This window comes from Rissa tridactyla, chromosome 4 (assembly GCF_028500815.1).
Source record: "Rissa tridactyla isolate bRisTri1 chromosome 4, bRisTri1.patW.cur.20221130, whole genome shotgun sequence".
NCBI classification, from domain to species: Eukaryota; Metazoa; Chordata; class Aves; order Charadriiformes; family Laridae; genus Rissa; species Rissa tridactyla.
Window position 1 is genome coordinate 8,247,510 of NC_071469.1, and position 22,360 is coordinate 8,269,869.

Below are 22,360 nucleotides of genomic sequence, written 5' to 3' on the forward strand. Positions count from 1 at the left end.
TGACAGAGCATGGTGTGTGAATCACCTGTGGGAAGAAAAACATTACTCAGGAAAATACAGCATCGTGCCTTAAATAATCTTCACTTTCCTTTACACATATGGCACGAATTCCAACATTGATTTAAACAACAATACAAATCCTTTCTGTGAAACATATCTTAAATTCTTAATTTGCATATTGATCTTGTTGGCAGTGGCAAAGGGAAAAACAAGGGTTAGCTGAAAATCAATCGAAAGGTGGCTAAAGTATAAAGCCCAGTATAAATCTGGAATATCTAAAGGTAAAAATTACCATTTTAATGATCAAAAAGCGAGTAGATCCTGATAATAGCTTTCTCTGAATACAGTCAAAACAAATCCCCTGTTTTATCCACAAATAAAGAGCTTTTCTCACTGCTTGCATATGTAAGAGTCCATTACCTATCTTTAGCTAGGAAGACAGATAAATGAGCAACTACCAGCTTCATGGGGTAATTTATAAAGTCTTGGTTCAGCAGAGTGGGAGTTCTAAATGAATGTTATTTTACATTTGAGTAAATGCCTGACAGATCAGGTTTTTTATGCAATTCTGGAACTTTCTTTATATTAACAACACAATCTGTCAAAACTATTAGAAAAAAAAAAAAACACTGGTATAAAACGGTCCGTTATCTAGGGAAATCATAATTGGTTTTCATATCAGCTTTCCTTCTTAAAGTACCCAAATGAACAAAGTAGATAATTGCAAAGTTCACAGAGTAGCAATTATATTCTGACTATAGCAATCAAGATGCTGACAAACTAAAGACCCTCTATACACATAAATAGGCTGATTTTTGTTTACAGGTGGCAAGAAAGTGCACCTTTAAAAGATTTTTGTGCCATCCCTTAATTCACTCTGCTGAGATTTACACAATTTGTTTGTGGCATTTCAGTACTTTCTACACACTGCACTGAGACTCTGGTTCAACAAGGTAAATAAACGTGTCTCTTACTGAAAGGAAGTGATGACTTCCATTGCCTTTTGTGGACCAGTAGATCCTGATGCTCCTTGCTGAACTGTGCTGTAACTAACTCTTAACATATATGGATCTTAGTATCTTTTTTCCGTTCTCTCTCACATAATGGGAATTTGGCTATAGCTGTTTTTATGCGACTCTGTGTAACTTAAATCATTCTTACCATGCATTTCCACTTCCTCTCACAGTTAGGTTATTTGCCCAGGCATAGCCAAAGCAGTCCAGTTTCCACTGGGCCCCGATATACAAACTGGCATTCGGTAGGTTTTTGTTCCAGCAGGATTGTTTGTTTCAGTCTTGTATTAAATCCAAAGTTCTGCCTCTTACTTCACCTTGCTATGTTTTAATGATGATGAGAAAAATGTTAATCCTTTAAAAAAATAAAAGATTACTTGCTTTGAAAAAATCAGAAGGATGACAGGACAAAGATACCTACTTTCTATTTTATATTTAGCATCAAAATATGTCATCAGTCACCTGCAATTTTCTGTCTTCTGCAGCTTTTGCTAAGAAACTAATATTTATTAAATCTTTGCCATTGTCATTAAACTACAAACTTTGTCACTTCTTTTGAAAAGACATTTTCCTGACTTTCAGCAACTTTCCTCATTTTCAAGGAATTACTCATTGGATCTTTGCCACCTTTCTTTCCATGTTTTTCTGGGGCAGCATAATGAAACAAAATACATAAAACATAATATATCCTACATTAACAGAAAAAAAATTAGTAAAAGATACAAACTGATTCTCAGGCTTTACATTAGCAAAAATTCCAAACAATTCTCAGGTGCAATTCTCTGCCCCTGACTATTCTGGCAGAACTGAGAGGTATTTACCAGGCTGGAGCCTACTCACTGAAAAGTCTGTAAAAATACATTCATTATTTCTGTGAACCTCATGGTAAAACAATGCCAAACACAGTCTGAAAGGCAGGATTTAGAAACAACATCTTCCAAATATGAACAAAAGTGCCCTGTTTTTCTGACAGCACGTATCAGAAAATCCTGGGAAGAAACCCTACCTTAGAAAAACATAATATGTGTGCCAAACTTTTCTCCTTGCCAGTAGTCAAAGAAGTTCCTGTTTTGCAAAAGTATACAGTTCTTTTAGTAAGCACTTTTTTTTCTGCTTTCCTAAAATGGCCAGCACTTAAACCTATTCTGTCTACTGCTTGTTTTCCATAATTAAACTCCCTTTTCATCTCTCTGGCAAAATGTAATTCCCTAGGGATATAAATCATGTAATGATTGGGCTCTTTCCACCCTTACCTCTTATCCTCAGATTCTTCCTCGGTTACAGCAAGTCTTCTTCCCTTTAGGTTAGCCTCCTAATAAAACTTTTTTTAATGCTAAATCTTCATTTCGTATTACCCACAGCCACAGTTCTACTAATGCTTCATTTAATGCGTTGGCGACACTGGAAATCTCAAGTTTTACTTCTACAGCCGCTTCGATAGCATTATTTTTGAAGGGAATTGACACATCATGACAAGGACAGATAACATTTAACCGTTTTATTTAGTCATCAAGGATGCTATTACTCTCTGTTTTTAAGTAGCTTAACTCAGCAGTACAATAGTCAAGTATCACATTCAAGCAAAGAATAATACCGATTCAATTTTCAATTTTTTTCAACTGTTCATGGTGAACTTACAAGTCATAAGGGGATGTTTTACACACCTTTGACATTTCAATGGACCTCAACAAAAAATAACTACAAATAGCTATCTCCATACTAACAAAAGCAGATGAAGACAGTTGAAACCTTTATCTGATAAAGTTCATCCTCACCCAAAGGATACTCTTGAGATCCGTTATATCTGCAAAAGAATACTTTTACTGCACCAAACAGCAAATCATGAGGAAGAAAAATACAGCTGTACAGACTAAACCAAAAAGACTGAAATGCCACAGTGAAAATATAGCAAGGCTTCAAGACTTTTCCCAAGAAATTGTGCTATAGCTCTTTGAAACCAGCACAGCAGGGTAACAGAACCGGCAATACAGCTATCCAGAAAATAGGCTATGAAAACAGAAAATGAGAAGCTACCTTCATGAAACTGTAGATTTCTCCTCTTGGTGTGAACGTATTTTAAAATACAACATATATTGCTTACATGGGAAGCGAGAGTGACAATATCAGCTGTCTTTGAAACCCACTAATGAAAAAGAGAAGTGGTATCAAAATTAGAAACAACCCAAGGCTAAGAGACCCTGTGGACGTACTATAAGTTTCCACATTCACAATAGATTTGTAAGAAGTGGATGGGTCCTAATGCGCAGTAAGTAGGACTACTAGGAATGACAACTGCATATTCTTTTTTACAGGACGGCTATTATTTTCACGCAGTTAAGGAACAGATACACTTTAAGCGAGGCACATTAAGCTGCACCAGGGCTGCTTTATTATAAACTCTGACTGGACCAGTGGAAGTCACTCCTGCATGAAAAAAACGCAGAAACAGAAGTCTGGCCTACCTGTAGCAAGGCAGTTTCTGTCTGCAGTTGTGCTTGGGATTAGGATTTTCAGAACAAAAAAAAAAAAAAAAAAAACAAGAAGAAATAAAAGGAATACTTTTAAGTATTCATAGTAAGCATCAGCATAATTCCTGTATTAAAGAAATATTTTGTTTTGCTCTTGCATTCAACATTGTGAGCCTGTCCTCTGTGATTCACTTTTTGGCTTCGCCTTGAGTAATGAACGACTCGGGTATCACAGCTACTAGCACTCTTACAAATATTTGAAGAGTGGCATTCCTAGGGCTTCATTTCTGAAAGGACTCACAGATTTGTCCTCCTTGGCTACAAAGTTGCTCAAAGATAGCGCTTTCGACAGATAGGTTTTAGTATGTTTGACTTGCTGACTCCCTTAAAAATAAACTGCCTTAGCTTCATAGCACAGTTCATTCACAGAAGCTCCCACGTGCTTATTCTGCCCTCGACAGAAACTGCCAACCATAAAACCACACAGCATTTATAGGACCTGTATTGCATCTGATACAGAGCAGGTGGCAGAACTTCTAGGGCACAGCACAGTTGGCTTTTGTGTTACATTAACTTGCAAATTTACACAAACTGAGGGCACAGCTCTTTTCCTAGTGAAGACACAAGTGCCAATTTTGTTGGCAAAATGTACAAAGGGTGACTCCTCCCCAGTCCAGTCTGTCAAGTGCCTACAGTCTACCACCTCTTTTTTTAACCCAGGATTTGATTCTGTCTCCATATCTCTTGGCTGAAATTGATTTATGATTCAAAATATTAAAGATTTCTCACACGCCAACAGTATTCTGTTATAGTGTTGCCTGCTACAGCATTTGTATGGTAGCCTAAGGATCTCAGTAAAGCAAGATTTAGAATGGTGAGGTAGTATTAGATAAAATAATTGTACCATATCTAAAAGAAAATGGGAAGTTTTTTTTTAAAAAAATATGCCCGTGAAAGAGTTTATGTGCCTCTGTCTATTTTCCCAACCATTTCCCAGTCTAATAAAATACACTAATTGTGCCTGCAAACTTTAATGTACAAAAAGCATTTTTGTGCATTGGAGTTGATGTTTTTCCATTTCATCCCCTATCACAGAGTATCCACAATGATACTTCATTGCTTTGGTGTTTTGTTTTCCTCTTCTAGCTTGTGGCTATGTTATCCTCTTCTAGTTCACTTCCTATTTATGACGCTAATTCACAGATACACAGAGATCATAAAAAGACATATGTGCCGAGATACAACCCAGAGAGTAAAATAAGGGCCAAAAAAAAGGTTCCCTGGGAGAGCATTTCTTGTACAGTTTTAGAAGAACAAGATGCCGTATAATAGAAAGTCTTGAAGGAAACGTCACATGATCCCACAGCATTCACTGATGTACAGAAACAAGCAGAGAGAAGCAGAGCAATGATGTGGTGAACCTTTTAAAAGAAATCATGGATCAAGATGTCACAGAAATAAATTCCGGCTGTGGTCATGAACGCAAGGAATGAAAATACAGATTGACTGTGGAGAATGAACTGGTACAAAAAGGAGAGAGAGCAGTGACTCCAAAGATGATGTATTCAGAAATTCAACAGAGAGGAAGGAAGTCATTATGGACAACTCCGTATGCATTACATGAGAAACCCTGTATGGGCTAAGTATGATTGGAGAAAAGAAGAAATCCTCAGAAACTTTGAGTCTGATCCAAGTACAAGAGTAAACTAACAGAAATCTGGTCTTTAGTGATGCAGTTAGTATGACCTGGCAGCAATTGGCAATCCAATTATAATCAACATAAGCACAATCATAAGGCTGTTGCCTTATGAGTTCGCTAGGGCTACAAGAAGCACATCTTACTTCAAACCAACCCATTCAAGGATAACTGTTGCAGCAATATTAATAGTGGTATCTCCAAAATTCTTGTTTATTTTAGTCTTTAAAAGATAAGACCTTAGGCAGCATACTATGGACAGAAACACATTTGAAAGACTGTAGCTTCCTCATGTAATGACAGAAGGACCAGGGATATTATTTTCATCCAGACTCTCGTTCCATTTACATTTTACAAAGCCACTGAAAAAAATGACATTCCAGTTCTGCAGTCTTTGCATCACCAAAACTCCCACTGTGGTTGAAGGATTTTTAGCAAATCACAAATGCTCAGACCAAAACAGACTAAGTAGTTTTAAAAAGAAAAGTGTTCTGTAAAGTGATTAATATAGAAATCCTCCTTCACTACTTTTTCTGATTACCTAGAATACTGTGCTATAATGCAAAAAAAAAAAAAATTTAAGTCCATCCAGATATTTGGCAGAGCAGCATATAAACCCACAAAGTTTGGAAGAACATAATTTTGACAAATTAAAGTGGTTTACTTAAGTATCCTCAGCTGCTAGACAAGAAGTCAGACTAACAAAACGGCCTTTCCGTGAAACAGTTACTAGAGGCATTTTTCATGATCAAATTATCTTTTCACCGTAAAGGCTTCCTACTGATTTTTGTTAAGAGCTCATTTTTCAAAACATAGTCATGTATCATACTGATACCTGTTTATTTTAGTTGATTTGGCTGGAAGTTTGCTTTAGCATCTTAATGAAACTGTATTCATTGTGGGCTTTCAGTTGTGTTCTTGTGCTACATATATAGCCCCTCATTCTTATTTCCCTTATGCACTTTCTTCCTCCTCAATTTGCATGGTTTGCTTGATGAAGCCACTCCTCGCAGCTGAACTGAAGTTCTGGAGGACATTCAAACTTTGTATATAAGTGGGCGTGTAGTTTTGCTCACAAAATACAAAACCATTCATTACCTCTCACAGGACACTCACAAGGCAAGCACCTACAGTAGGACACCTGTTGGGACAATCCTTGTTATTAATACAGGCTGGGGGATCATGTGATAGAGAGCAGCCCTGTGGAAAAGGACTTGGGGTACTCGTGGATGAAAAGCTGGACATGAGCCAACAATGTGCGCTTGCAGCCCAGAAGGCCAATCACATCCTGGGCTGCATCAAAAGAAGCATGGCCAGCAGATCCAGAGAGGGGATTCTGCCCCTCTACTCTGCTCTCGTGAGACCCCACCTGGAGTGCTGTGTCCGGCTCTGGAGCCCTCAGCACAAGAAGGACATGGACCTGTTGGAGCGGGTCCAGAGGAGGGCCATGAAGATGATCCGAGGGCTGGAGCACCTATCCTATGAAGACTGGCTGAGAGAGCTGGGATTGTTCAGCCTGGAGAAGAGAAGGCTCCAGGGAGACCTTATAGCCCCTTCCAGTACCTAAAGGGGGCCTATAAGAAAGCTGGGGAGGGGCTGTTTGCGAGGGCATGTAGCAATAGGACGAGGGGCAATGGTTTAAACTAGAGCAGGGAAGGTTTAGATTAGACATTAGGATGAAGTTCTTTACAGTGAGGGTGGTGAGACACTGGCACACGTTGGCCAGAGAGGTGGTGGAGGCCCCATCCCTGGAGGCATTCAAGGCCAGGCTTGATGAGGCTCTGAGCAACCTGATCTACTTAAAGATGTCCCTGCTTACTGCAGGGGGGTTGGACTAGATGACCTTTAAAGGTCCCTTCTAACACAACATATTCTATGATTCTATGACTTGAGATAATGAAGCTTAATGGGTTTCCCAGAATGAAAAGATCATTACTTTGAATACAAGAAAAACTGTAGGCATCAAAAGACTTTGATGGTACAGCATTCATAGGGTGATTCTTAGTTACTTACATGGCATTTGTTGCTGTAATATCACCTCAAAAATCTGCAAGTAGTTGTCTTTACAATATTCCTCTGAGGTTAAGATGTCCTATTGAACCTCATCTTATAGTGAGGGAATTCACTTACAGGGAAGCTAAGTGGCTTTCTGCAGTCATAGGAAGCTGTAACAACACAGACCTATGTCTCAGTCAGAAAGTTTATCTTTCACGTAGTATGGCAGTACCCCAGCCATGCAGCCACTCACCTGGTTTAGTTACTGATCACGGGGAGCATAAAACATGAAGTACAATGGGAACATGACCAGGACTCAGACTCCAACCCAGTCCTAGTTTATGACTGTGAGGACATAGAGCAAACTGAGATTAACAATTCTCCTTAGTTTCTAACCTTGGAAAATCAAGCTGCTAAATTCTGAATACACTGAAAAGTTTCTGTGAAATAAAAAGCAGAGCTGTGAAGGTGTTAACAGCTTAAATAAAATGACAAATCCAGGAAATTACTTCAGCCTCTCCAGCCTCTGGGTTTTGGCTTTCAAGGACTGTAGGTCTAGCCATTTTTGTGTATCTATAATGTGCCCCATACAGCAGAATCCAATGTAGCACAAACTATTTAAAAGATAATATCCTCCCTTTTTCCCCCCAAAGAAAAAAACATGGAGAAACCACCTGTGGTACAGAGTGAGCAGACTGCAGTGATTTTCTGAGACCATTGCACCACTCAAATGTTTATTCACCTCTGAAAAGAAGCTGGCAGCCTTTCAAAATTACTTTCTCTGGTCTTCTAATCAGTCCCTTACAGACAGGAATGGAAGAACAGAATCTGTACTAAAAACATATAAGGAGCCATATTTTCTCTCTCTCTCTCTGAGAAGAGGATGTGAAGGCTGGTGGTCTGAATCCCAGTCCTCCATGTGTACCACACGGATCAGACCTGGCAGGCAAGCAGATGGTATGTGATTTAACCAGTTACAGTGAGGAGGAACGCGTGCATGCAAGAATAATGCATCAGCCCTAATTTCTGCTGGTGCAACAAAGAATCAGACCCTCAGTGGAAAGATAACAAAAGAACTGTTTGTCCGTCAATAGCTGTAAAACAGATTCATAGCAAAATTCCCATGACTCTTCACTGCATTCAGAGTAAAAGAAACAAAGAAACCTTTTGGATTCAGAGGGAACTCTACCCTCACATGAAAGAGGAACATGTGCTCACATATTCCCTAACGCTCTAGATATGGGTCCTAAGAGAGTAAAAATATGCTAGATTGTTCTTTGAGAAAGAAACGTTTCCATACATACATAAACTTTACGTGAACTTTTCTGCTGTGGGAAAGTGTTACCTTCTCCAATAAAACAACTCACTCTCTCCCTCTCATGTATATTTCCCCACTTTTCCTTCCATCTTGTGATAGTCCAGTTTCCATATAGCCCAGCAGACCCTGTAAATCTCAGGTAGGACTGGGTTTTTTACGATATATTTGTTTCTAGATTAACCCCAGTGTCCAACTGAATCCCCCTCCAGGCCCACTGCAACATACATGAATTGACGTGATAGAACATGTGAGTTTTATACAAATAAGGAGTTTTCAGAATTTTTCATGCAATAAGAACAATAAGAAAGTATTTTCTATTACAGGAGCATCTCAAAGCCAGCTCTAACCATCAGGCACTGAAAGTGAAATGAAAAATGATGGATCATGCCACAAAGGGCTCACAAGGGCAATATAATTGCAAAAACAATGCCGTGTGGATGGAACAGATCTGGAAGAGAAAAGGGACATACCAGATAACAATAAGCCAGCAATTAATTAAGAAACATTAGAGTATACAAGCTGCCCAGTCATTATCAGATTTTCCCTGTTAGCCTGAGAATAGTAAGTTTTAATAAAGTATATTAAATGCTATTTTCTTTCAGCTGTTTATGTAGTTGTTGACCTTTTTAGCATGTTACAAAAGGCAGCAACAGGCCCTTTTGTTGTAGCCACTGCCGAAAAGCCATATATTACAGATTAATTTGGAAAACTGTACAGTGGCTGCAGGTGTGCAAAACATTTGTTAAAGCTGACATATTGAATGGAGTTACATAAATCCGCATTTCTAATGCTGACGTCTAAGTAATATATTATTTTGTTAAAAAATTGACTTCATTACACGTTATCATTACAGTGATGCTGAATTCACTTTCATATCCATATCATGAAAGAAATACAATTTACCTAGTGTTTACAAGTTAATTTTGTTGTGTTTTCTAGCTATAGATTAATTACTCTTTCATCAGTGTTAGATAGTATTTTTTGTGATAGAGCATGCTTCATTAAAAGGTACAAAAGGAATTAAATGTGAGAGATACAGGTTTAGATTATAATTAAAAAGTATACTAATTTATTCCATGAGCAGAATACCAATTTAGGTTATTTTCAAGGTGGGATCATTATGTATCCCCAGCAATTCAATCAAGGTAAAACCTGATTTATATATCACATTAATAAGGGTACCATAAGGTTAAATATTACAGAAACTACTTATTTATGTTTACAATTACAGCTTACTATCAAGCTCCAGTCCCTTTTTCAGAAGGTTTGTGACACAAACTTGAGAAGCTTTTTATAACATGCAGGAACTCCATCATCTTCAGAAATTGGAAAGTAATGTTGTCTACGTTGCCAATGAATGAAGCTGAAGATGTGACCCTGTAACGACACAGATAACAGCATGGTATGCTCAGGAAAACGTAGGACCATTTCAATAAACCTGAAAACCAATAACAAAGTGAGCTGCGGTGAGTCAAGGCTTTTTCCAAAGGATTGACTGAAATGTTCTATTTGAACTCCCTCATATAAACAGAACTATTTGAGAACTAACAGGTAAAAATCATCAGACTAACTGGTAAAGATGTCAAGATGTTTATTCAGCAGTCATAACATTGATAAGGCTTAAATTCAGCAAGTAGAAACAGAAATCTAACTGGATTACCACTCACCACATCAAAAACAGGCACAGAATTCAAGCTTTTGAATCTGTCTCCTGAGATGAACTTAAGATTGATTAGTTTCCACAGGAAAGCCAACGTAAAAAAGATTAAAAATTTCAGTGGAGAGGTAGGTAGCAGGCACAAATCCTTAGTAAAAAACAGCATTTAATCTTCTTTTTAAATAGAAAATGTTTACTTATTACTTATATAAAAATTGCTTGCTTACTTTGCTTGTATTGTTGCATTACAAAGCAATGAATAAATCAAAGATGTCTCTCTTATGCTACCTTTGTTTCTCTACACCTTAATCCTTTAGTCAGCCTGCCAGATGTCGCATATATTCTTTAAGCTCAGAAAACTACTGTCTGGGGGTTTTTATGTTTTGATAGATAGCCAGAATGTATATATGGTCAGAATATATATATCACATGACTGTAGAGCCCCACAAGTATGCTTTTTTTTTTTTTCATCACAGTGGTTGAGTGTTTTTAAAGTTGGGAAAAAACCACAACAAGTTATAAGGAAATGCTAAGAGAGAACCATGTATATCTACTCTTGATTTCTACTGAAGTTTTCTGGAGCCACATATACAAATTCATTTTTGATTTTCTCTCTACAAAGATTCATGCAGTTAAGTTTTACTGACACGAATCTTCAAGAAGACTGAATTTCAAAATCATGTGGGCGTGTAATTGCAGGTATTGAATTTTGCATTTGTTCACATAAATACATTACAATAGAAGTTGTATCTCCTATACTTAGTTGAGCAACTGTAAACTAATCAGAGTTAGAAGATCACTTGCATATTATGAAATTTACCCCAAAGATCAATGTCAGCACAAGGCCTACATAGCTCCTAAAGTCTGCTATTGCCCATGTAAGGACAATCTCTTATGTAAGGTAATACTATTTTTGTCCTACATTTCATTTTTAGGTGAAGGACCACCTAAAAGATAACTGAAGATGAAACTGAAAAAAAAAAAGAAAAAAAAAAATCTTAAAGGACTCCAAATCTTGGAAGTAAACGATATATAAACAACCAGTAGTATCTAAAAATTAAAACATTCCTAATCTATCCTCAAAATGGACTGAATTCTTCAGGCTGTGTGTGAAGTGATCAATTTTTAAGCTAGGTTCTGTCTATCAGGCCCTTTTCTACTTCAGTGGTAAAACTTGCATGGATTTCAGTAATAGTACCTTTAACGTAGATATTCTTAAAAAAAAAAAAAAATCAACAAGATTTTGGGGTGTCTGTTTATATTCAGTTTGATCATTTATGCTCGGGCTACTTTCTCTTTGAACTCTAACCACACAACAAAGCATTTTATACTCATCTGATTTATTCTTAGATTGTTCCTGAACTAAATGTAGAAAAGAAGTAACAAGTGCTGCACTGAGAGTTTATTATAATCCTGCTGATTTGATGGACTCTGAAACAGCCACTGTGAATGCTAACCTCTCAGGATTTTCAAATTCCATTTGTGCTGAATGGCCATGATGCGGATTTGGAATTCCAAAGTATTTACAGGTCTTTTTTAGTTCCACCTTTATCCATTCACTTGACTTACACTTCCTTTTCTCTGATATATATGCAATGACAGACAAAAAACTTTGAGTTTAAAAAACTAGGAAATCTTGTGGCTCTTGGAAAGGAAAACCATACTACTTCCCCCGAAATTGCTTTGCCTCAATAGCTACTGGATTGGCAAAATTCGTGATTTACTCCTCTGGTTACTTACTGGAACTTCTGAAATTATGTAACACAATGGATCTTTTTGAGATGTGCATCTTTTTCTTCTCCCACTTAAGTTTTGCAGTACTGTTTTCTTGTACCCAAATTATACACCACTATGTGGAACACGTAGCAATTGAATAGTACCACTCAGTAACAGCATAATAAATTCATCTCATGGGTTCATGCCATTAATAAAACCTTCCTCTACCCTCCCATCCCTATTCTTTTTTTGTGGTAAACCAAGAAGTATTAGTAAATACATCTAATGTTCCCACTTTGTCATTTTTTATTTATAAATCAAGATTTGATGCTTGGAGTTTTGAAACCAAGTTTTAATCTTCAGAGACACAGGCGTGCCTAGTGCCTATCAGAAGTAATGGAAAGTTTTCCTTCAGAGGAAAAGATGATGGCATTATTTTTTAATTAAGTGTTTTGATCCTATATGTTCTGGTAATTAGACAACTTCCTCAGAATTCTTGCATTTTTCAGAATGATGCATCTTACAGAGGTTATCATCATTTATAAAGATTAAGAGTATATCCATTTAAAGAAAACCATCTAGGAAAATTTTGATCATTGTCAGAAATATATAAATACGTTCTGTAATCAAACTTTAGACTCACATATATTACCACTTCGAAATATTTTTCTGCTACTTGTAATCAAACTCCATTTTGTTGTCCTCTATTACTTTAAAGCTGATGAAAATGTTAAACAATATTGTTCAACCAATTACTCGTATTTATTTATAGGGGGTTTCCAAAATGAGTCAATGCCTGCTGAAAATTTAAGTTAATTATGTGGGGAGGTTTCATAGTATCATTACTAACTCAAATATTCCAGTTTGGTACTGAGTTCCACTGATTATAGTTGTAAATATAATTGATTGTGTTCCTCTTATACATATTGTTGCAAGTAGAGATACGTTACACATGGCAGGTGATGACAGGACACATTTTAAGCAACAGCCTCAGCTATCTAACCTATTAAAGAGTCTTCATTCCAGCTTACTCTTCAAACTTTATGAGACCATGTGCAAAATGTGTCAAAATTGCGGTTTTGTGAAAGGGGAATGATTGCTCCTTGTTGTAGGACTGAGATCACCAACACGCTGACAATTACAAGATCACCCTTTGTCATTCCTGACCGATGCCAAAGTATTACCTGGCTTGGAATTTGTTGTACATTTTGAAAAGGTGCAGAGGATATCACTAAGATGTCACTAATAATTATTGTGTGGTATGATAGTGGAAAAAATAAAAAGCACCACAATGAGGAAAAGAGTTCACAAAAATGATGCAAATACAACACCAATATTGGAAAGCCATAAGGAGCCATTAATGTTCTTTTCTCCTCCCATGCTACAGCGAGCTGGTTTGCTTTCAGTAATAGTTTATCAAAATTACTAATTGCCATCAGAAATAAGTCCTGATAGATGATTCATGGGTTCAGAGAGTTAAACAGGCATGTTAGTTATGATATTTAGTTTGTGCATAAAAATATAATTTAAAGGGCTTATCTAAGAATGGGTCTTAACTGTGCACAAAAATAATTTCTAGCACTCTGGAACAGTGGTTTTGCAAGTGTAGATCCCATCTGTCTAACAACAACAACAAAAAAAAAGAACTTTTTTTTTTACTAATGAGAATTAATTTCTTGGAAGATAACGGAACCATTGTCTTTGGAGAATCATTTACTTCATGTAAAGAGATGAGTTGAACTTCAGATTAAATTGATAATTTATGATTGCGTGTTCAGACTGCTAATCAAAATGAAGAGGAAAAAAGTAAGGAAGAAAGAGTGAAGGTTTTAAATTTTCACAGCTACCTTCAAAAAGGACACATAAAGCTTAAGTCTGAAAGCTCTAGTTTCATTTTGTTCAGTGTCTTCACAGAAAAGCCAGAATAGAATCAATGCATAAATCAGAGAAGAAAACAATACACCTCCCAATGACCTTCAATTCAGATAGTCGGTTGATTTCAGAAGACCGCACACTGTGAAAACTGATACTTCCAAATAAATTCACTCCTGTGAGTAGTCCCATCGTATATATTAGTGTTAAGTAAACAAAATTTCTTTTTAAGAAAATTGGAAAAAAAAATCACGCAAACATTTTTTAACAATATCTTTTCCTTCAACTATACCGAAAAGTTAACCAAAAGTGAGGGTTTTTTGCAACGTCAAGCTCAAAAAGCTTGCCAATATAGTCAGAATTGAATTATATTAAATGAAATGAAGATTTGTCTGGCTGTACCATATTCATTCTGTGCTTCAGGCCTCCAGCCTGCCATCTTTTTGTAACAGTCCTAAGCCTTTTATCTTACACAACATTCCGTACGTAACCGCAGGGCTGGCTGTGTCTTTACGCATACAGACACAAGTGAAGCGTGCTGCGTGTGATGTGCACTGCCCTAGGAGGAGCTCAGGGAGGGATCGGGCATGACTTAGATAGAAGTCTTTCCCTCTTTTCCACTTTCTGGCAGAGCCATAGGTTTAAACCAGACTATATTTTTAACAAATTATGTCATTCTTGCAGCAAGCCGGATGCTTACATTTCCCCCCCATACTTGCTTACTTGCAGACATACTTCACACAGCAGGCGTGTCTACTTTGCAAAGAAGTAAAGGTCCAAGGCTTTTCTCAGGTTCGGACTCTTTTTGTTTACATACTTTCATGTTTACATGGACTGAACACCAATAAAAATGTTACAGGCTTACACATAAGCAGATACTCCAATCAAAACTCTTCCTACGCACTGTGAGGATGATCTACACCTGACCTGCATCTATCCCAGCTGAAACCAGCACACTTGGTCAGTTAACATGAATGGGAAGTACATAGACCACAGGCATTTTTGTGTCTAACTTACTCTTGACCTTGCAGTTCATCATCATATAATTTTCTTTCCCAGATCTTTGGACTAAAGTGTTTTTTTCTTTAAAGAAATAGTGGACAATTTAGTGATAAAAAATATTTTTAATTACTGTGATAGTTTTCCAAAACTGACACTTTTTTGTGTTCATTTTTGTCCGGTTTTAATGAATATTCATCATGAAAGCAGATGGGTGTGTTAGAATCTAGAATCTTACTCATATCGTCTGACTCAAAATTTATTCATTTACATTCATATTTTACTATATAATCTTGAATTTTTTAAATACACCATTAAATGTTTACTTAAACACAGAAAACCGTGTATTTTGTATTCCTGATCTGAATAAAGGCTCATACCAGTCTTCAACATTTGCATACCTAGGCTTGCTTATACTGATTAATTGGAAAACCTGTCAAAAGAGCCTATTTTCTCACAATTTTTAAGCAAGAAAGCCCTGAAAAACAATCTACATCCCCATTACAATGCAGCATATCTCCCATGTAATGACCTCTGATGCAGGAAAAGTAAATCTGTTTCTTGGTGTTCCATTAAACTCTGTCAAATACATGGGTATTTAGGATTATGTGCTAATTGATGTAGTCATTTTAGCTACAGTCCAACAACGTCAAGTTAAGAGTGCTCTGGAATTGCGTGTTTACAGAGCCAAATTCTGATGCTGCTGACAGCAGATGCTTCAATAGAAATTCCTAATATCTGGCAATATTAGAACTCATGGCCAAAATACCTCTAGAAAGAGAACACAATGCAGAAAGCAATACCAAATAGAACTAATTTTTTTTTTTTCCTAAAGAATAAGCACTGGAAAACTGGCCTTTGGTGTTGAAAGTTCCCCAATAATAATCTGTACCCAATATTGGAGAGATATATGGGTCAGGTCTAATCATTTCTTCTTGCTATGAATATAAAAAATAACACAGTTTCACACTGTGTAAAATTATGGTCTAAAGCTTCACAAGTGGTATGGAAGATACACAATCAGTGGACTATTAAACAATGCAAAATATGAAATCAGATAATCAAAGATTATGCTGTAATGGATCCCAGATTCAGCAATCACGCTAGACACAATTTCATTAACTGTGGGAGGCTATGTAAAACACAAGAATGGACTACTTTTCAGATATAATACATAATTTTATTCAGAGAGAAAAAAAAATCCAGCTCTTTCTGACCACTAATAACAAAACACATCTCAGCATTCTTTTGATATTTATTGCTATTTTTGGATGTTTATGAAGAATTCTGTGAATATAATTCTGGATGCAAACCTCAGACTCAGCATGCCAAAATATTTTAAGTATATAGATTCTATTATGTAAAAGATAACCTGTCTAATTTTCCTTGGCATAATTTGGAAATGGCAAATCCCAAAGTTAACTTTTTCCTCAAAGAGAATGCAATCAAAGTTAATAGCTAACCAAGACTCTTGGACAAGTTATGGCAGTATCTAGATAGGTATCTAGTGTAACAGTGAAGATTGAAGTTTTGGAGTGATTCTTGGCTCAAATAATAATTAAATCACCCAAGTAGAGTTACTCCTCTCGTAGCAAGGAAAGGAAAGGAAATACTCATTACAGTGAATTACACAGAATTACCCATAGATACTGTACAGCGGCAGTCAAATATGACCCTATTATGGAGGGACATACCATGAGTATAACACCCATCAAAGGCAACAGTCTTCTAGATCACTACTGGAGACTTTACACTGAGCTGTCTAGAAGGCCTCCTCTTTAACTCACAGCATAATTTGAACTAACAGAAACAAAACATGCAGTTCACCAGAATAAACTGTCTCAGAAAGTCAATCAGAAACAGTCTTTTGGGGAACTATGACTAAAGAAAGCGCTTTTGAAAAACTAAAGAAATGCAACTCTACTGTTTTGTTTCCCACAATGAAATTCAGTAAGGTATTCACCCTCATGTTCCCTGGAAAATTCACTAGAAAAAGCGGACTCACAGAAAGAAGATTGTTTTTATTCTTTGTCCTACTGACGGAAAAAAATTATTTCATTCTTCAAAACTATCAAATCAGACAGGCAGGCTGAAAACCTTAAAAACGAAAAATTTGATTTTTTTCTTAAACGAAATATTTTACACCCATATATAGAACCATGTTCTGCACTTACAAGCTTTGGTCTGATTTTATATTCTGTAACTCGGAGAAGAATTAGGGTAAACCATTACAGTGAAAATTTCATTCCTACCTTACAATTAATTTGATCGCTCATTTTGGTTTCTCAATATTTAATGTAGTTCTTTCAAAATATACTAATACAAGAAGTGATTAAGTGCAGTGTTGTTTTGTGCATTTCCTGTTACACAGGAGGTTTTATTAATCATAGAATCATTAGGTTGGAAGGAATCTAAAGAGTTCATGTAGTCCAGCCTCCTGCCCAAAGCTAAGTAAGACCAGGCCAGATTGCCTGGGGCTTCGTCCAGATGGGTCTTGAAAATCTCCAAGAACACAGACTCCACAAGCCATCTGGGAAACCTGTTCCAATGATTAATTATCCCATAATGATTTTTTTTCCATATACCTAATCCAAGCCACTCCCTGTTTCCACCTATAAGCACCGTCTCATTCTTCCACCACTACAGGCCTCAGTTCAGAACCTGGTTCCATTTTCGTAGTAACTTCTTAGGTATTGAAATTCATGTTTGTCTGTTGATAAATGCAAAATTTGTACTTGCTCAGACTTCAAACAGAATAAATGTCAATGCCTATAAATGGGAAAGATTACGTTGCATTCAATTTTACATTCTTACCTACTGATATTTCTAAATATTTTGCACAATCATGTTTATATTTTATGAATAATTTTTAAAGTTATGGGCTTTTTAAAAAATAAAAAAGAAAAGGGGGACAGGAATTTACGATTTAGTTTGAGTGACAGATCACAACTAAAGACTAGGTAGTCTTTAACTACCTTAACTTAAAGTAGTTAAACTACTTTCAGTTTTCCCATTACACATTCCCCAACCTAGTATTGCTATTCCTACTCATACGACAACACCAGTAGCTGGGAAGAAAGAAAATATATCTTTAAATATATCTTTTGGAACCAAAGGCAGGACCCTGGCAGAGCCTTGGCTTAAATAATGCCCCAGCAATTAACAAGACAAAAAGACAGAAACTGTTCGACAAATAGTAAACAGATGGTCTTCTGAAGGGAACTTTCACAAACATTTTCAAATCGTTATCAGAGAGGGATTATCTCAAAGCATCCATTCTGGGTACATTCCTTTTTCCATTACATTGTAAAGAACATCTCACAAGCACAGTTACTTCTGGAGCAGCAGAGCATCTCGGAGGCAGATGTAAGCTTTGCCATCATTGGATACTGTGCTGCTGTTTTACTATTTACATGCTTAGAAATTCAATGCACTTACATTCCCCTGGCCAAATTGTTAGAGTTTATGAATTCTTTCTCCATTAATATTTTGTACTTGTTTTAGTGACAGAAAAGCATCCTTGAGCCTGCAGGTAAAACTGAATCAAAGTTTTAAAGTGTCAGAGCTGTGATAAAAGCCTGGTTCTTTAGCAACTATTAAATAATTAAGAGGTTGCAGCAGCACTTTGAAATGGCCCTTGTCAATGCTTGGTAATTTATTTTCATTTCAACACCATAAACCATGGGCAACCCGCATTTCTAGTGTCATTTGAGGACATATTGTAAAGTTCTAATGCTGTTTTGAGGAAAAGACAAAGAAAATACACTGCATTAATAAAGAAGTAAAAGAAAAGTCTTTCTAGTTTAAAATTAGATTCTACAGCTAAAGTTCATTTCCATTTCATGCATTTTCCGTTACATTTTACTATAATGAAAATGAATCTACTTTGTTCTCATCAAACATGAACAGACTGAGAATGAAGAAACAGCACGTCTTGGTTTAACACCCCATACCCTTTCCACTCTTTTCCTAGTTACTGCAGCCCAACCCCTGAGAAACTGGTGAATTTCTATCCTTGATAAGGGAAGGACAATGGATCATTTTGATATGTCTCTGTAGGCTCTGTGAGATAATAAGATGTGAGCCAGCAGAGGAGCAAGCACAGGGTTGACAAATGCAAGAACACATGAATCTTCAAGATAACGGGAACTGCAAAGCTCTTTGGGGGAATTAATCCTTTTCCATTCTGGTCCCTGTAAAAATTCTCAATGTTCTGGTGTTTTCTCAAGTCACTGACTGAGGACAGCTTCTCCCTGGGTATAAACCATTGACTTTATTTGTGCGTGTCATCGAGATAACTGCACATTCAATTAGCCATAGAATTCTGCATGTAATGGCTTGCATATTTGTAAGGTGCCAGTTCTGCAGGAAGTCAGGAAATCTCCACAGAGGTCACAGGCATCAGCAGGGGATCCTTCTCATGGCAGATGGCTCCACCCAATGCTTCTCTGCCATTGTTCACCAATTCAGGGCAATACAGACAGCCTTCCCTTTTAGGAGTACATTGGAATTCAAAACAATACACTGTGGCTCCTACAGACCCAATAGCAATTTTAAAGAAACAAAAGAAAGCCTAATTATGTCACCTAGTTTATATTAGTTACTTTATGGCATCAGGAATGGGAAAGACCTATCAAAAGCTCCTTTTTTTCTATTCATAAAACAAGATTTTCCTTCAGCTTTTGAGAATTTTGAATTAAAGTGTCCAGCTTTCCATGAACGTTATGGAATCATAGAATTTCTCAGAGTTGAAAGGGACCCCTAGAGATCATCTAGTCCAACTCCCCTGCTAAAGCAGGATTGCCCAGAGCACATTACTCAGGACTCCATCCAGGCGGGTCTTGAAGGTCTCCAGAGAAGGGGACTCCACAACCTCCCTGGGCAGCCTGTTCCAGTGCTCTGTCACCATAAATTTTTTTCTCATATTTGATCGGAACTTCCTGTGTTCCAGCTTGTGCCCATTACCCCTCGTCCTGTTACTGGGAACCACTGAAAAGAGTCTGGCACCATCCTCCTTCAACCCACCCTTTAGATACTTGTAAACATTAATAAGGTCTCCACTCAGCCTTCTCTTCTCCAGGCTAAAGAGTCCCAGCTCTCTCAGCCTTTCCTCATAAGGGAGATGCTCCAATCCCTCAGTCATCTTGGTTGCCCTATGCTGGACTCTCTCCAGTAGTTCCCTGTCCCTCTTGAACTGGGGAGCCCAGAGCTGGACACAGTATTCCAGTTGTGGCCTCACCAGTGCAGAGTAGAGGGGGAGAATGACCTCCTTTGACCTACTGGCCACACTCTTCCCTGTGCAGCCCAGAATTCCGTTGGCCTTCTTGGCAACAAGGGCACATTGTTGGCTCATGGATAATTTACTGTCTACCAAGACCCCCAGACCCTTTTCTTCAGAGCAGCTTTCCAGCAGGTCCACCCCTAACCTCTACTGGTGCCTGACATTCTTCCTCCCCTGCACCTGGGGAGGAAGAATATCAGGCACCAGTAGAGGTTAGGGGTGCACTTGTCCTTGTTGAACCTCATTAGGTTCTTCTCTGCCCCGCTCTCCAGCCTGTCTAGGTCATGCTGGATGGCAGCACGGCCCTCTGGGGTGTCAGCCACCCCACCCAGTTTGGTATCATCAGCGAACTTGCTGAGCATACGCTCTGTCCCCTCGTCCAGGTCATTGATGAATACGTTAAACAATACTGGTCCAAGTATTGACCCCTGGAGGGCACCACTGGTTACAGGCCTCCAACTCGACCCTGCTCCATTAATCACAACCCTCAGAGTCCTGTCACACAGCCAGCTCTCAATCCACCTCACTGTCCCCTTGTCTAGTCCACACTTCCTCAGTTTTCTAAGGAGGATGTTATGAGAGACAGTTCAAAAGCCTTGCTGAAGTCAAGGTAGATGACATCTGCTGCTCTGCCCTCATCTAACCAACCAGTTATAGCACCATAGAAGGCTATGAGATTGGTCAAGCATGATTTACCCTTGGTAAAACCATGTTGACCACTTCCAATAACTTCTTTTACAACTAAACCAAAACTAGAGGAGGAACAGATTCAAGTGTTTTCATTCTTAGGCCATGTTTGATTTTTTAAAATGTGAAAACTAGACCCACAATCCATTCAAATTTTCATCAGATTTGTTTGTAATGAAAACCAAATATAGCTATGAAGTAACTCCACTTTTTCAGTCTTTTCCGATAGAGAGACTCAAACAATTGTTGTAGTAATCTTAAATAATGCCATAAAGAAAGAATCATAATAGAGCAAGGCCTTTTTAGCTTTTTTATTTGTTTGCTTCTCACTAAGAACATGGTTAAAGATACCTTGGCAAAGGACAGTGACGCCTCAGTTCAGGCAGAATTCAAGTAGGAGCATACAAACTCTGGAAACTGAAGTAGATTGCTATAAGCCACCACAAGCATAAAGTAACTGCCCATTCTTCTTTTTCCCTTTAAGCAAGCATGGAAATCAAGGTCAAACTCTCAGGGGCAAACGTTCAGCTACTGTCAGTCAACAATTCGCAACCTCAACACTGGTATGCTGGCTACCCCAGTTGATGATACCACTCCACAGCTTAGAAAATATGGAGGCTGAGAAACACTCGGCTCAAGCATTAGAAAAGGGAGAAACTAATATTGTTGTCTCCAAACTTGCTAAATCATATTGTGCACTTGCAGTCCTTTGAATTCAACCTTCTGAATTGAAAAGAAACCCTAGTGGATTACTATTAATTACTGTAAGAGTGCAAGTGGTACACTACCCACAAAAGCAAAATGTTCTTGTGCTAAAGAAAAATACTGCTGCAATGACATCTAAACATGCACAACTTACCTTGAAGAATTTCTAGAAAATAAATTACTAATTTTTCCTCTGAGCTAAGGCAGGTTTCATGGGGTATCAAAGTTGCACATAGATCAGGACAGTAATTGTAGAAAATAACAAGTGCAGTATTTAACTCTAATTGAAAGAGAAGCAAGTCATTCCTAATAAGACAGGTTTGAGCTAACTTCATATCCATGCCCACTATATGCTCAAAACAAGCTTTAATACAGGAATCCAATATATCTGTATCAGGGAAAATGCTTTTCTGATATCAAAGACATATGTTCCCTTCCCTTTCCTTGTCTCAATTTTTTTTTTCTCCTAAAAATGAGGTAACATGAACCAAATACCTTCCTTTAGAAGGAAAGAAAAAATGTAGCTATTGCATGGTTTATAGCTATGTTCATCGCTAAAGGGCTGATCAAAATTTCTTCAGAGGAAAACTGTGACAGCGAAGGCAGATCCCGCACCAAAAATCTCAAAATAGAACTAAGTTTAGGTGACATAATGATGAAAGGACGAGGAGAGGAAGCTGAAGACAATGGAAAAAATAAATGAAAGTGACGAGTGGTGGTCTGCAGACTTAGCACAGAGGAATTCAGGGAATAGCACAAGATGGTACTGTTGGAAATCAGAAACAGTAAATCTGTGCAGGAAGATCATTAGAAATACATTAGAAGCATAAGATACTAGTAACAACTGAAAGACCTATGTCTTTATATTCTCATGGATGCAGCCTCAGTGAAAGGGTCTTCACTGAAATTTCTTACACAAGAAACATTTCTGACCTAAACACTGTAATGCATAA

General features: G+C 37.5%; 1 long non-coding RNA gene across 4 annotated transcripts in view; it reads right to left on the reverse strand.

Moving 5' to 3' along the window:
- Nucleotides 1-2,811: 2,811 nt before the first annotated feature.
- Nucleotides 2,812-22,360, reverse strand: part of LOC128909388 (uncharacterized) — a 69,371-nt gene continuing 49,822 nt past the window's right edge. For 3 of the 4 annotated variants that reach the window (XR_008466360.1, XR_008466357.1, XR_008466358.1), the window contains exon 5: nt 2,812-9,867. This is a non-coding gene — a long non-coding RNA (uncharacterized LOC128909388). The remainder of the gene's footprint in view (nt 9,868-22,360) is intronic. The other variant, XR_008466359.1, reaches the window with a different exon arrangement.